Here is a 14,176-nt window from a genome sequence, read left to right as displayed (position 1 = left end):
CAACCTCAGTGAAATATTCGCTAGTGTATTTGATGTTCTTTTTCATTTTTTTTAGCTCATTGCAGATTACATTAAGAATCTACCTTTAATTAAGTATTTTGGTCTTCGGTAATTGGTTGAACAGTTACAACATAACCAGAGGTGGGTTCCTATCAGTTCACACCTATTCGGTAGAACCGGTTCATCAAATCTACCGAACTGGTTAGAAGAGGTTCCACCAGTGGACCCGGAAAGCAGGCCACACCTACAGAAGAGGTTCCAAAATTTTTGAAACCCACCACTGGTCCTTGGATATGATTATCCTACACTATCATGCTCCTATTTATAAAACTCAGTGCCTCTGTGAAAGGTAAGGATGACTACTGCGTTTGTGGTGCAATCAGAACATTGCGTGTGTTGAAGTTGTTTTAACGCAAACCAAAGATGCCTTTTAAAAAACAAGTTTACATCCTATCCTTATGCATGCCAGTGCTATGTGTGAGGTAATTTAAGGTTGTTCTGACAAGTGTCGTCGGCATCTTCATATCTGGTCATATGGGCGGCAAGCCACTCCCATCCGGTCACATGGGTGGCAAGCCACTCCCACAAAGGAGGCCACACCCACAGAGTAGGTTCGAACAATTTTTGAAACCCGCCACTGAACATAACTACATGTAATAAGAACTGGGCTGGTATTTTTGTAGCATAGCTAATAAGAAATAGTTGAGGCATCTAATCAGTTAATTATGAGGGCATATGAGAATAATGCTTCATGCCGATGCTATATTCTAAAATCACTCTCTTCTGGGAAGAAATAATAACAAATAATAATATGATATGGTACTGAGACAGGTTTTAATATTTTGAGATGCTATTGGTCTGAATCACATATTTACCACGTGGAAAATGAAATCTGGACAGCAGAAATGGATGTTCTGTAGCTGTCTAGTCACTAAGAAATTTGTTCTTCAACCAATGACATCTGCAGTATATAAGGAGAATCCAACTGACAAAAGCTTCATGATCTCATAACTCAAGCTGTAGCCCTTTTCTATATCCACTCATTTAAAAAGGATAGAGCTCTCAAAGACATACCAATTTCATCATTCTGATAAATGCAGCAAAATTGCACAAATTCTACTGTCTTTAGTATTAGAAAAATAAATTTATGGGCCAGTTACTCAATAGACTGAAGATTTGATGTTATTTACAGATTGTTTACACACAGATGTATGGACAATTATTACAAAATATTGCCATATTTTCTTGAACTTCTTTATACATACATACATACATACACACACATGCATGAGATGCCTTACATTGATGCACACTGATATAGTGTGTGCCCTTATCTAAGTATCTGTCACTTTTCTTTTTTCTTTGTTCCATTTAATTAAATTGGAAAAATGGTAAACATTCATATTAAGAAGAAAACACAATTCTGAATTTCATTCATGCATTGCTGACTAGTAACTGAAATAAAAACAGATTTTAGGGAAGATTTTATATTGCCAAAAATTAGGATATTTCTTCAATTTGGGGAAAGGTTTACATGTGTTCTAACATATAATTGAAGTTTACATAAGACAATTTTTGATATAATTAATTATGCATTTATAAATAAGATGCATAAATAAGCTCATAAATAAGTATGAGTGTATATATCCCCAGTCCAATTGGGAGAAAAGCCTTTATATAAATCAGGTTTTGTAGAATACTTTTGGTAAAAGTTAGAACCTAAGGTGCCTAAATAATAGTGTCAAACTTTGAATTGAAAAATCCTAGGAGATTTGCAAAATCTGTTTTAATGCCAATTTCCGATAATTTTAAAAAAAGAGTTTGAATTCTCAAGACACAGTATATAGTAGGTTAACACCAGGTTATCTAACACTGGAATGAGAGTCAACAACCATTCTCTCCCAATTCTTCATATATCTTTTCCCAAGAATAGGAAAAGACAGAGAATATATTCATTATCTGGAATAGAATTTTATTTCCTAGACAAGAGGAACTCATGGATGACAGTTAATTTATATTTTTGGCTAAATGTTTTCATTTTAATCTCTTCAGTTCTAATTCATTTAAAAATAATTTAATTCTAAAACTACATGACATACTGTATGTATGCTATTAATTAAGTTATTTAATGTCTGGTATAAGTGCCTTGAATGATCTTTTCTATCTTCTGGTGGTGGAACCCGTAGAAACATGGAATATGCCACAGCCTGGGCAGGATCTGCTCCTGGCAGTTTCAACTGCAAAAAAACCACCATGTAATAAAATCAATAACAATATAATTTTGGTTTATTAATATACATTTTCTAAAATAGCATAAAGAATAAATCTTATACAGTATAGCCTGAAGTTTTAGAAGTTATGTACAACAATCTTAGTCTCTTACTACTGCATCCATGGGAGAACAAACTGAGAATTGGTGAGGTATTACTGTATTTGTTTTCCTTACTCTGAATACTATCTGTAATTCTATTTCTATTTGCAATCTGGAGTTTTATGGATATGATCTGTCTACTTCTACTAAAATACTTTTCAGATCTATCATTGCCCAATTGGAAGATATGAATTGTAGCTCAAAACAACTAAATTGTTGTAGTATTATGTACTTAGCTGACTCTTCTATTTTATTGATTAACTTATAAATCTATAGAATCTTCATGGATTATTCATTTGGATATCTATATATGTCTTAATTAGAACAATCCATTATAATTTTTCTTGCTCTGGTTTAGAGCTTGATTTTTGATTTTGCTAAGCCATTTTATGATATTTTCACTTTCCTATTCTTTGTCCTATCAATCCTCTATCATACATATTTGCACCTGTTTTATTTTTTTTTCTGCACATGATAGTAAATAATATTGATATCTGTGGTTTTCAGATGTCCCCTTACTAAATATTTCTTGGGGGAAGAGGGAGAAAGGAGAAAGAGAATTTTGTCCTTTTCTGCTTTCCTGCAAAATCATTTTAGATTTCACAAGGTTCTGAGAGGAAATTGGGATATTATTCAAGAAGATATAAAACCAGATTCATATCTTGCTTCATTTTTCATGTTCATTTTCCCTGGTCTGAATATTTTGACTGGAGGACCTGCCTCAGTGCAAGTTGCTTTGATTTCTTTTTCTCTGCAGAGGAAATCAAATACATATACCTGTAACTGACGACCGCATACTGCAGGTCAGCACAAATTTCAGTTAATTGCAATTTCTCCTATTGTTTATGTCTGCATGTTTCATCTTCAGCCAAAACCCAGGGGTGAGTTTCAACCGGTTCGCGGCGGTCCCTGCGAACCAGTTGGTCGGCGAACCGGAAGTAACTTCCGGGAATGGTGAAGGGTCCACCCCCCGCCCGCGTTCCTTACCCGGTTTTGACGAGTTCTGCGCTTCCACGCATGCGCAGGACGCATACAGCGCCTGTGCGATCCTCCAGGAGCAGCTGGAGCATCGCACAGACGCTAGTACGTATGCGTGCGCTGCGCGCGTGCACGAGGACGCTGCCGGCCCCGTTCCAACCGAACCGGTTGGAACGGGACGAGAAACCCACCCCTGCCAAAACCCTTAGTAAGTTAGTAGGAAAAACAACTGTATTTCCTACTTTGGGTTGTGGAAACTGCTCTACTCTATTTATGACAGATTTAGCATATGGTTTAAAGCCCTGCCCTTGAATTGCATAACACATAATTCATCTGGTCCATTCATCTTCCTTTAACAATTCATTTCATGGTGAGTGTGGATCATCTCTCCCTTCAATATCTGATTAAAATTCAAATAATCTACTTTAAGAAATAGATAGCAACCTGATGTGAATATCCATATCCAAGACATCCATAACAGAACATAAATTGCACCTCTGCTGTGCAGAAAATCTGAAAAGGGTAAACATACAGCTTTTAGTTTGCCAGGTATATTATATATTCTAAAAATCTAATAAAATCCTTCTAAGTATGAAATGTAACAATTTTTCTGGTTTTCCTACAAGTCTGAGTATATGTATGTATACATAAAAAGACTACCTAAACAATACCAAAAATGTCTGCAATTCATAACTGGCTTCCAAAGAAAATATTTACTTGAGAGAAGAAAACATACTAATGATGTTTCTTACTGAAAGTAGGACAAGACTGGCCTGCAACCAGATCCCAATTGGAGAAACAATCCTTTGTACACAGCCATTGGCCAAAAAAGAATAGTACTAGTATCTTTTTCACAAGTTCCTAATCATGTTCTCATGATGTTCCAAGAGATAAAGGGCGGCTTATTGGATATATTGCACTTGTGAGGGTTGGTGGCTAAGTCCACCATTTTGTCTTTTTATTTTTATTGTCTCTTTTTACTATGTTTTTTTTTTATAGTGAACAGTTCAAGTGATGCCTAAACAGAATAAATTGAATCGAACTGATGTCCCTTTCAGAGGAGGGTTCCTACCAGTTCCACCTATTCGGTAGAAGAGGTTCCAAAAATTTTTGAAACCCACCACTGGTCCTTGGATATGATTATTCTACACTATCATGCTCATATTTATAAAACTCAGGGCCTCTGTGAAAGGTAAGGATGACTACTGCGTTTGTGGTGCAATCAGAACATTGCGCAAACCAAAGATGCCTTTAAAAAAACAAGTTTACATCATATTCTTATGCATGCCAGTGCTGTGTGTGAGGTAATTTAAGGTGGTTCTGACAAGTGTCGTCGGCATCTTCATATCCGGTCACATGGGCGGCAAGCCACTCCCATCCGGTCACATGGGTGGCAAGCCACTCCCACAAAGGAGGCCACACCTACAGAGTAGGTTCGAACAATTTTTGAAACCCACCACTGGTCCCTTTATCTGAATAAATCTGAAGGTGGTAAGACAGATGCTTGATTGGCCCAGGGCTGCTTTAGGGGGAGCTTGGAGTTTCTCTTGAAGCACAGGCACATGGTTCAGCCAATGGCCCTCATTGCAGTTTGGACTGAGCAGATGATGGGGGCACCGGAGCAAATTGCCCCTGTGCAGACTCTCTGTGCTCATAGAACAATTTGGATTACCAAGCAGCTCTGTGAGAAGAAATGTCACCTTAAGCACTGCTGGAGAAAGACAAAGAATGAAATCAACCAAGCATAGGAAGAGTGTTTATTAGAATTTACCAAAGGGTGATATGACAGCAGTTTTCCAATATCTGAGGGGCTGCACAGAGAGAGAATCAACCTATTCTCCAAAGCACCTGAGGGCAAGCAAGAAGTAATGGATGGGAACTTAACAAAGAGAGATCCAACTTAGAATTGAAGAACCAGAAAAAAACCAACTACCATACAGTTGAACATTTACATGAACAAGAAAAAACCTAATAAAATATATGGGTGTGATATTAGTATTATATTTTATTGAAAAATCTTTTGTTCCACTGGGTTCTTATGTTATTATCTACACATTTGTACTAAAAAAGCATAAGAATTCATTACTAAGTCTGTTATTTTATACCAATTTCATTTGCAGAAAAGGGGAAGAAAGAAGTGAATATTTCCTTAGGATTGAAATAAACTAGATTTCTTGACAAGAATATGCTCATTTTTATCTCGTGTTGATATAAGCCTGAATTTATTATGTGGATTTATAAACAATAGTTCATAAACTATCCATTGTTATGTCAACAACACAAATGGAGATTACAAAATTTAAATGTATGTGAGGACAATAAAAAGTACTGTTTACATATAAATTTAATATTCTTTTAAAATTATTTTTTCAAAAAAAAAGTCTCACCATGTTTCTAATCCTCATAGCACATGTTTCAGTGAAGGACTGCTTCTAAATATGGGGGCAGAAACAAAAATTTAAGTTGCTTTTCTGGGTTTACATACTGCTTACTTCATCAAAGCAATAAAAGCTTTAATCGAACATTAAGATTTCAAAGAGTTTAGAAAATGCATGAAATTACAACAGTAAATTTGATTCATCTATGACAGGGGCGAGCAAACTGCGGCTCCGGAGCCGCATGTGGCTCTTTCATCCCTCTGCTGTAGCTCCCTGTTGTTCAAAGTATGTGTCACAACCGCCAATGTGCGACACCCGCCAAAACGTGATTTATTCAGCTCTTTGACCCTGGAAGGCCAAGCATGGATAAATCCAAGAAAAGAAAAGTTTCAGAAGAAAACAGAATGTTTAATTCAACTACATATGCTAATTTTGTGGCTGCTCAGGATCTAGTCAGGCATGGGAAGGGTTTTGTGGCTCCCGGTGTTTTCTTTTCTGTGGGAAACAGGTCCAAATGGCTCTTTGAATGTTTAAGACTGCCGACCCCTGATCTATGACATTAAATCAAAATCAAGTGTGGGAAGCATTAACCCATCTTGTATAAGCAAACACCAGATTTGATTTTGATCCTTAGCTTTTGCTGATTATGAATTAGTGTGAGTTACAGAAAGGCTTTGAAGCCTTTCTAGTAAAATCTTTCTTACGGTCAAAGACCAGCAATATACATTAGCTTTTACACTATGTTAAAAAATACTAACATTAAAATATAATTAAAAAGCATTGACATTAAAAGTGGATAATAACATAATGGTCCAAAGATTGTTAGAGGTATGTCCAGATAATTGGTACCAGATGACAACTATACTTCTGTAGCCAATTTTTGTCTTATGGACATTGCAGCAGCATAGAACTTTGCCACTGCATACGTGGTAACCGGGTTAGTGTCCTGGAGGAGAAAGCCTAGATAAAAATGGTCTGCCCTCCCTGGCAATCTCTCTAATAAGGGGAGAATATGTGCAGACCTACAAGCTCTGTATAGCTCGCAGTGTAATAGAACATGTGAATTACCTTCCACTTCTCCTTTACCACATATACAAACGTGTTCTGCTATAGGTGTTCTCTTATACCTGCCCTGGCTTTGAAGCATTTCTGTAACTCATACAGGATGGAATGGATCCTTCCTGTAGTGGAATGTTAATTTGGTTTGTTGTTATTCCTGGACTAAGAGTTTTTTTGTTCTTATCCTTATTGAATCAACTTAAAAATATTACAGAATGAGCAGCTCGGTAAAATAAATAACATTGCGGAAAAAACTCAAGAAAGCATAGCAAAGTCCCTTCACTATCTTACCCCATTTAACACAGGCCCTTAATTATCTTCTAGCCATATAATTTCCAAGTCTGCAAGAGTGTCATTTGCCACTGACTGAGAATCAGGAATAAAGTAGTAAAAATATAAGGCGGCTCAACTTCTTTAGCAACTAATGGTTGGCCTTGAAAGTGACTTCCAGCTGTCCATACTATAAAAGAGCCGAGGTGGCGCAGTGGTTAAATGCAGCACTGCAGGCTCCTTCAGCTGACTGCAGTTCTGCAGTTCGGCTGTTCAAATCTCACCAGCTCAGGGTTGACTCAGCCTTCCATCCTTCCGAGGTGGGTAAAATGAGGACCCGGATTGTTGTTGGGGGCAATATGCTGACTCTGTAAGCCGCTTGGAGATGGCTGAAAGCCCTATGAAGCGGTATATAAGTCTAACTGCTATTGCTATTGCTATAAAAGCTCAGCCCCAAATCAGTTAATAGTGGAAGAAGATAGTCCATCATGCATGGAGGAGGTAAAATTAAAACAGTTTGCTGGAATGAGCAACAAGACTGAAGCTACTAAAGTTTAATGAGGAGTAGCAGAGCTTTACAGCCTCACAAACCTTCCAAAAATACTGGCCAGATCTTTACTATTTATTATATCTTTCTTTATTTACAGAAGAATTAAATCACCTTCATAGATATGTAGGAAATTAGTTTACTATATTATCATCCTACAAGGGTGTGTGTGAATTACAGTATGATGAATAATAATGAGAAATTACTAAAAAGTTTAACAATGAATTTGCTTGTTTTTCTTAATAGCAATATCCGTACATGTAAATTTTTCTCCAAAAATCCAAACATGACAAGTGATACAACATCTACTTATGAAGCAGGCAAACTTTAAAAAGTCAAAAAGGTCTTTAATGTATGAGACTTTAAAGGTGAACAGACTGATACAATAATTTTCTGAACACTTGTGGTAATAGAGTTACTACGGGCAATTAACCTTAAGCCTGCAAAAAGCAAAAAAAGGAACTTTGGAACTATAAAAGACAACCGAATTTATAGGCATATAATGATGCACATAAGCAAACACTGGCTAGTTATGTTCTACAATATAAGTACTGTAAAGTTGTAATTAGGAGAACCATTAGAAAGGTTAAAATAAATAATTGGAGATAATCTCTTGGAAAATGTATGTGGGCACATTACTCTAGATACTCTAGAACAGTGTTTCTCAACCTTGTCAACTTGAAAATGTCTGGACTTCAACTCCCAGAATTCCCCAGCCAGCGAATTCTGGGAGTTGAAGTCCAGACATCTTCAAGTTGACAAGGTTGAGAAACACTGCTCTAGAAAAATACAGAATTTGAGTAGAATTTGAAAAAATAATATATTCAACCTGATGCTAGATGATTAATCTATGCTGCATTAATAGGAGTAAATCTGAACCTTGGCAGATACTTTCAGGCATTAATAATCCATAACAAATGTTCAGAAAGTTTTAGGCAAGGCCAATCTCCATTTTCAAGCTCCTTTGCATACTAAATTATTGGGCAAAGGTATTGTTTTGAATGTGGATTTCTCTGGGAAATGAAACTATGTAATGTTTGTGGGCTGGAAGAAACAGTCATGTTCTTAGGTACTATTTAATATTGGATCTCGGAACTGTCTCTTGATTCTGCTCTATGTGTGTTCCTTTTATAGGTAATCCTCAACTTAACTTAACCATTGCATCACCGCTCCAGTCATATGATCACAATTTGGGTGCTTGGTAACTGGCTCACATTTATGATTGGATGGAGTGTCATACAGTCACGTGATTGTGATTTACTATGTTTTTTTGCCAGTTTCTGGTAAAAACCGTCCCTCGACGTGGATTTACATAACAACCATGTGCTTGTTAATGAACATGATTTGTCTAACAACCGCAGTGATTCATGACAATCATAAAAACTGGCTCTGGTCACATGGTGACTCAACTTATCACCACCTCAACTTATGATCAGTGTTCCAGTCCTTATTGGGGGTCATAAGACAAGGGTTACCTGTACTGTATAGCATCTTTGACTTAGTTGTAACTTTGCGAACCTGACTTGGTTAATAGATTATGATCTGTTGCCTGCATTCACCTTGGAGAGGAAACAGAAAGCTCCTGAGAGTACCATTGATAGCCAAAAAAAAAAAGATCATAGTATACATCAATCCAGAGTTTGCACTCTGGGTGCAAATGATCAGGCTCAAATTATTATATCTGGATACATTATATGAAGATTTGGGTTTCTTAAGAAATCTATATGGAAGGTAGAACGAGAATAAGAGTTTTAACTCAGTTAAAACAGGTGATAGTGCAGTGTTTCTCAACCTTGGCAACTTGAAGATGTCCGGACTTCAACTCCCAGAATTCCCCAGCATTTGCTGGCTGGGGAATTCTGGGAGTTGAAGTCCGGACATCTTCAAGTTGCTAAGGTTGAGAAACACTGTGATAGTGTATCTGTCAGGCCCGCAAGCCATCTTGTGGTTTGCTTCTCAGGCCTGCTCTCTACTGTCTATTTTCTATTGTGGGAAAATCGGAGGGGGGATTGTATGGAGTTGGGTAGTATGTAGCCGTAACAACATTCTTTATGGAAAGCCAAAGTCATCCTTTGTCCCTGCACCTTTGCACCTGGCTGGAACCGGATGGGTGGAAACTGTCAGCATAGCAGTGGAAGATTGGACAACGTGATGGACTTGTGGGTGTGGGGGCAGGATCTTGAACTTTCAATTGGGTGGGAAAACCGGGAAGCTTTCAGATTCGGGTTTTCCCAGATGCACCAACATGGCTCTCTTAATAAATTGGAACTTTTGAGGAATCCTTTGCCTCAGACTCTGATTTACTTTTGGATGCTATTTGGAACCCTTGGAACAGACCATTGGAAGGCCTAGAAGGCCAGGTTGGGGCCAGATTGTCCTAGAAAAAGTCTATGCAGGTGCTGTAAGTCAACATCGACTTAAGGATACGTAATCAAATAAAAATAGAAGATTCAGCTCAAATCAAAACCTTTATTTCAGTGTAGTGCTATGGGCAGCATAGCACTACACAATCAAGCCAACAGTTTGATTAGAACTGTTAAAACCAGAAACAATGGACTGAAATATGAGCTCAGCTAGGTAACCAATAAGAAAAAAAGTACAGTATTTTCTCCAATACCATCAAGACTAATACTGCTACCATCGAGACATAACTGCTATTGTTAGTCCTCATATTACAATTCTAATTCCCTTTAAATCTATATGCCTTTAAACTAGTGTTTAGACCTAAGAGATATAAACGGAGAAGAAAGGCTTAAATCTAAAATTCCCATATTTATGAAGCTGGAGGATCAATCACTTTACTAGTAATAAAAGAAATTTGGCAGTTTCAAGAAGGATAGCTCTAATAGATAAGAGGAGACGTGTTTAAAATAAATCAGTATGGATTCTAATATCCTTATAAAACTAGCAATGCAAAATCACAGCAGATTCTCCATTGTCTGTATCACTTGGACATCATCAAAGGATATTCAAAGAGTTAGAACAGTGTTTCCCAAAGTGTGGTACGCGTACCCCCAGGGGTACGGGAAGAGTTTGGTGGGGGTACGCGTTGCACCGGAGTTTGGTGGGGATCACGTGGGAATATCCACTGCACCGTGCTTAGCTGCACCCACAGAACCAAATTATGTCATCTCAACATAAACAATTTCATCCTTCTCACTGAATCAAATAAATGTTCTTTATAATATAACTTTCATTTATTTTGCGTATGTACGAAAAAAAATAAAAAAAATTTTGATTTTTATTAAAGCATATGTTTTTTATGAGAGGTACTCAGCGTTACGAAAATTATAGAAGGGGTACACATATGTCAAAAGTTTGGGAAACGCTGAGTTAGATGCTTAAACCAAATAGGGGGGGGGGCGTAATAATCTTATGCTTCAAAACTTGATTGAAAAAAATATGAAGTTTGTAAGAAATCATTTAAAAATTACATGTAGTTAAAAGCACTATATAGTATGTGTATCAGCATTATGAAAAATCATCAACTGCAAGTTAATTTCCCCCAAAGCCGCTTAACATGATATATGCTTTACAATGCTTTGTATTGCAGCATAATTATGTAGAACAGTTTTTATATTAAACCTACCTGAATAACTTCATAAAGGTGCATAGTTACATTCCCAAACAGCCTTGGAAAGTCTTTTGGACCTTCGAAGCCCACCAACTCTAAAACGATCCTATTCCTAGGATCACTTTTCTGTTTTGGAACCTGAAAATCAAAATATGTAGCAAACATATTTACTATGAAAAAGAGAGAAAGCATGCATCAATATTGCCAACTGTCCGCAGTTGAATACAATAGATATCAGTTCATTAATTTGATTGATAACCACCTGTTCTTGGAGCTCACTTTGGGCTCCTGCTTAAAATATAGTTTTATTTGTCTTGTATGCCGCCCTCTCCCGAAGGACTCCGGGCAGCTTACAATAAGCAAGGGAGGGGATAAATAAACAAAACAATACTTTAAAATCCACAACAGTCACAGTTTCCGTGGGGCTGGATATTTCGAAAGCCCCCCCGGCCTGCTGGAGCAGCCAGGACTTAACGGCTTTGCGGAAGGCTGGGAGGGTATTAAGGGTCCGGATCTCCAAGGGGAGGTCGTTCCAGAGGGCTGGAGCTGCGACAGAGAAGGCTCTCCCCCCGGGGAGTCGCCAGCCGACATTGGCTGGCGGATGGAATCCGGAGGAGACCTAACCTGTGAGATCTAATCGGTCTATGGGAGGTAATCGGCAGGAGGCGGTCTCTCAGGTACCCAGGTCCGATGCCATGTAGGGCTTTATAGGTAACGACCTATTAATATATTAAGATCCTTGTGTCATTTCTCTAGTTATAGGCAGCTAGTTTTGGAAAGCAACGTGCAGTGACATTTCAGGGAAACTCCCCTCTTCCCTAAAAGGCGAAGAAGTAAGGGTGTGAAGCATTTGGGAGAATTTCTGTTGTCCACAACTTTAGTAAGTCCTGATTTATCAGGTGTAGAGAACTACTGTTGACTGTCCTCAAGTAGCAGTCAGTTCAACTTTGTCCAGGCAAGAGCAAAAGAATAAGATAGGGCTGTGCTTCTGAACTCCAAAACTTTAGTTTCTAAAGATGAAGAATGAATGAAAATCTGCAAATCATGATTTTTTTATTTTTTTTTTATTTTATTTAGCATTTATAGGCCGCCCTTTTCCCTGAGGGGACTCAGGGTGGCTTACAATAGTAAGGGAAGGGGAGTGAAAGACAAATTACAGAAAAAAATGTGAAATAACTAAAAAGTACTAAAACACAACATTCACTCAGCATTCGGGAGGGGCAGAAGAGTTTATCCCCAGGCCTGACGGGCTAGCCAGATCTTGAGGGCTATACGGAAGGCCTGGACTGTGGTCAGGGTACGAATCTCCACGGGGAGATTGTTCCATAGCGTCGGCAGCAGCAACTGAGAAGGCTTCCTCCGGGTGGTCGCCAGTCGGCACTGACTGGCGGATGGAATACGGAGGAGGCCCGCTCTATGCGATCTGATGGGACGCAGGGAGATTATTGGCAGGAGGCGGTCTCTCAGATAGTCAGATCCACTACCATGGAGCGCTTTATGGGTGGTAAGTAAGACCTTGAATTGCACCCGTAGATCTACAGGCAGCCAGCGCAGCTCGCGGAGGATAGGTGTTATGTGGGCGAACCGAGGTGCGCCCACAATCACTCGCGCGGCCCGCGTTCTGTACTAGCTGAAGTCTCCGGGTGCTCTTCAAGGGCAGCCCCATGTAGAGCACATTGCAGTATTCCAGCTTAGAGATCACAAGGGCTCGAGTGACTGTCGTGAGAGCCTCCCGATTCAGGTAGGGCCGCAACTGGCGCACCAGGCGAACACTGGGCAAATGCCCCCTGGTCACAGGCCGATAGATGGTGATCAAAACTCAGCTGTGGATCCAGGAATTTGATTCTGCAAAAGCTGGTGGGCTCCAACTGTGAGGGGTAAAACTGGGGGACTTGGTTGTGGAAGACTTAATAGTAATAAATAGAGTCAAAATGGCAGTGCTACTGCAAAGTTATGTGTCCTCATATTTTTCTAGTATGTTATATTACTATAGTATATTTCAGATATTACTTCTTTACTATTAGCCAAAGGCAAAGTTATTTTTTTCATATAGGCGTTTAATAGAACATTATGCTAGCCACCAAGATCTTCCTGTAATTATTCAATAGAAATTCTATAAGTAACTGCCTAGCAACATTAATTTTCCCCTGCAGTTGAGGGTATTTGATTGATTCATGATTTATTTATTATTAGACTTATATACCGCTGCATAGGGATTTCAGCCCTCTCTAAGCAGTTTACAGATTTTTAGCAAATTGAGTCAGCAAATTGCCCCCAGTCTGGGTCCTCATTTCACCCACCTCGGAAGGATGGAAGGCTGAGTCAACCTTGAGCCGGTGAGATTAGAACCGCTGAACTGCAGATCACAGTCAGCTGAGTGGCCTGCAGTGCTGCACCCTAACCACCCTAACCACTGCGCCACCTGATAAGTATGGATTCATTGAAGAAGAATTAGATGAACAGATTATCTGGACCAAGTTGTGAAGAATTAGATGAACGGATTATCTGGACCAAGTGTGAACAGACACACAGTTGCTCACCGAGGGTGGCGCAGTGGGTAGAGTGCAGTACTGCAGGCCACTTCAGCTGAACTGCTAGCTGCAGTTCAGCGTTTCAAATCTCACTGGCTCAAGGTTGACTCAGCCTTCCATCCTTCCGAGGTGGGTGAAATGAGGACCCAGATTGTGGGGGCGATATGCTGACTCTGATAAACCGCTTAGAGAGGGCTGAAAGCCCTATGAAGCAGTATATATAGTCTAACTGCTATTGCTATTTGCTACCATCTGACTTCTTCCCCTTATTTCTATAGTGAAATTTCACTATATCACTGGGCAGTCTCATAACCACTAGATATTTCTGCAATAATGCCCAGTCTCTTACCATTAGCCAAATTGACAAAACTAGTCCAAATCAAATGATCAGGCTCAAATTATTATATTTGGATACCATTAGATGAAGATTTGGTTTCTTAAGAAATCTCTAAGGAAGGTAGAAGGAAA

The 14,176-nt window shown here is 38.8% G+C and overlaps 1 long non-coding RNA gene across 1 annotated transcript; it reads right to left on the bottom strand.

Annotated features, from left to right (window-relative positions):
- Positions 1–2,163: 2,163 nt before the first annotated feature.
- LOC116504028 lies at positions 2,164–5,775 on the bottom strand. The gene is made up of 3 exons (XR_004254761.1): positions 5,737–5,775; positions 3,794–3,862; positions 2,164–2,237 (listed from the first exon to the last, which is right to left on the bottom strand). It is a non-coding gene; the product is annotated as an uncharacterized LOC116504028 (long non-coding RNA).
- Positions 5,776–14,176: the final 8,401 nt, after the last annotated feature.

The sequence above is a fragment of the Thamnophis elegans genome, chromosome 1 (assembly GCF_009769535.1).
Source record: "Thamnophis elegans isolate rThaEle1 chromosome 1, rThaEle1.pri, whole genome shotgun sequence".
NCBI classification, from domain to species: Eukaryota; Metazoa; Chordata; class Lepidosauria; order Squamata; family Colubridae; genus Thamnophis; species Thamnophis elegans.
The sequence above is the reverse complement of the archived record's forward strand: the minus strand, read 5'-3'. Positions and strand labels throughout refer to the sequence as shown.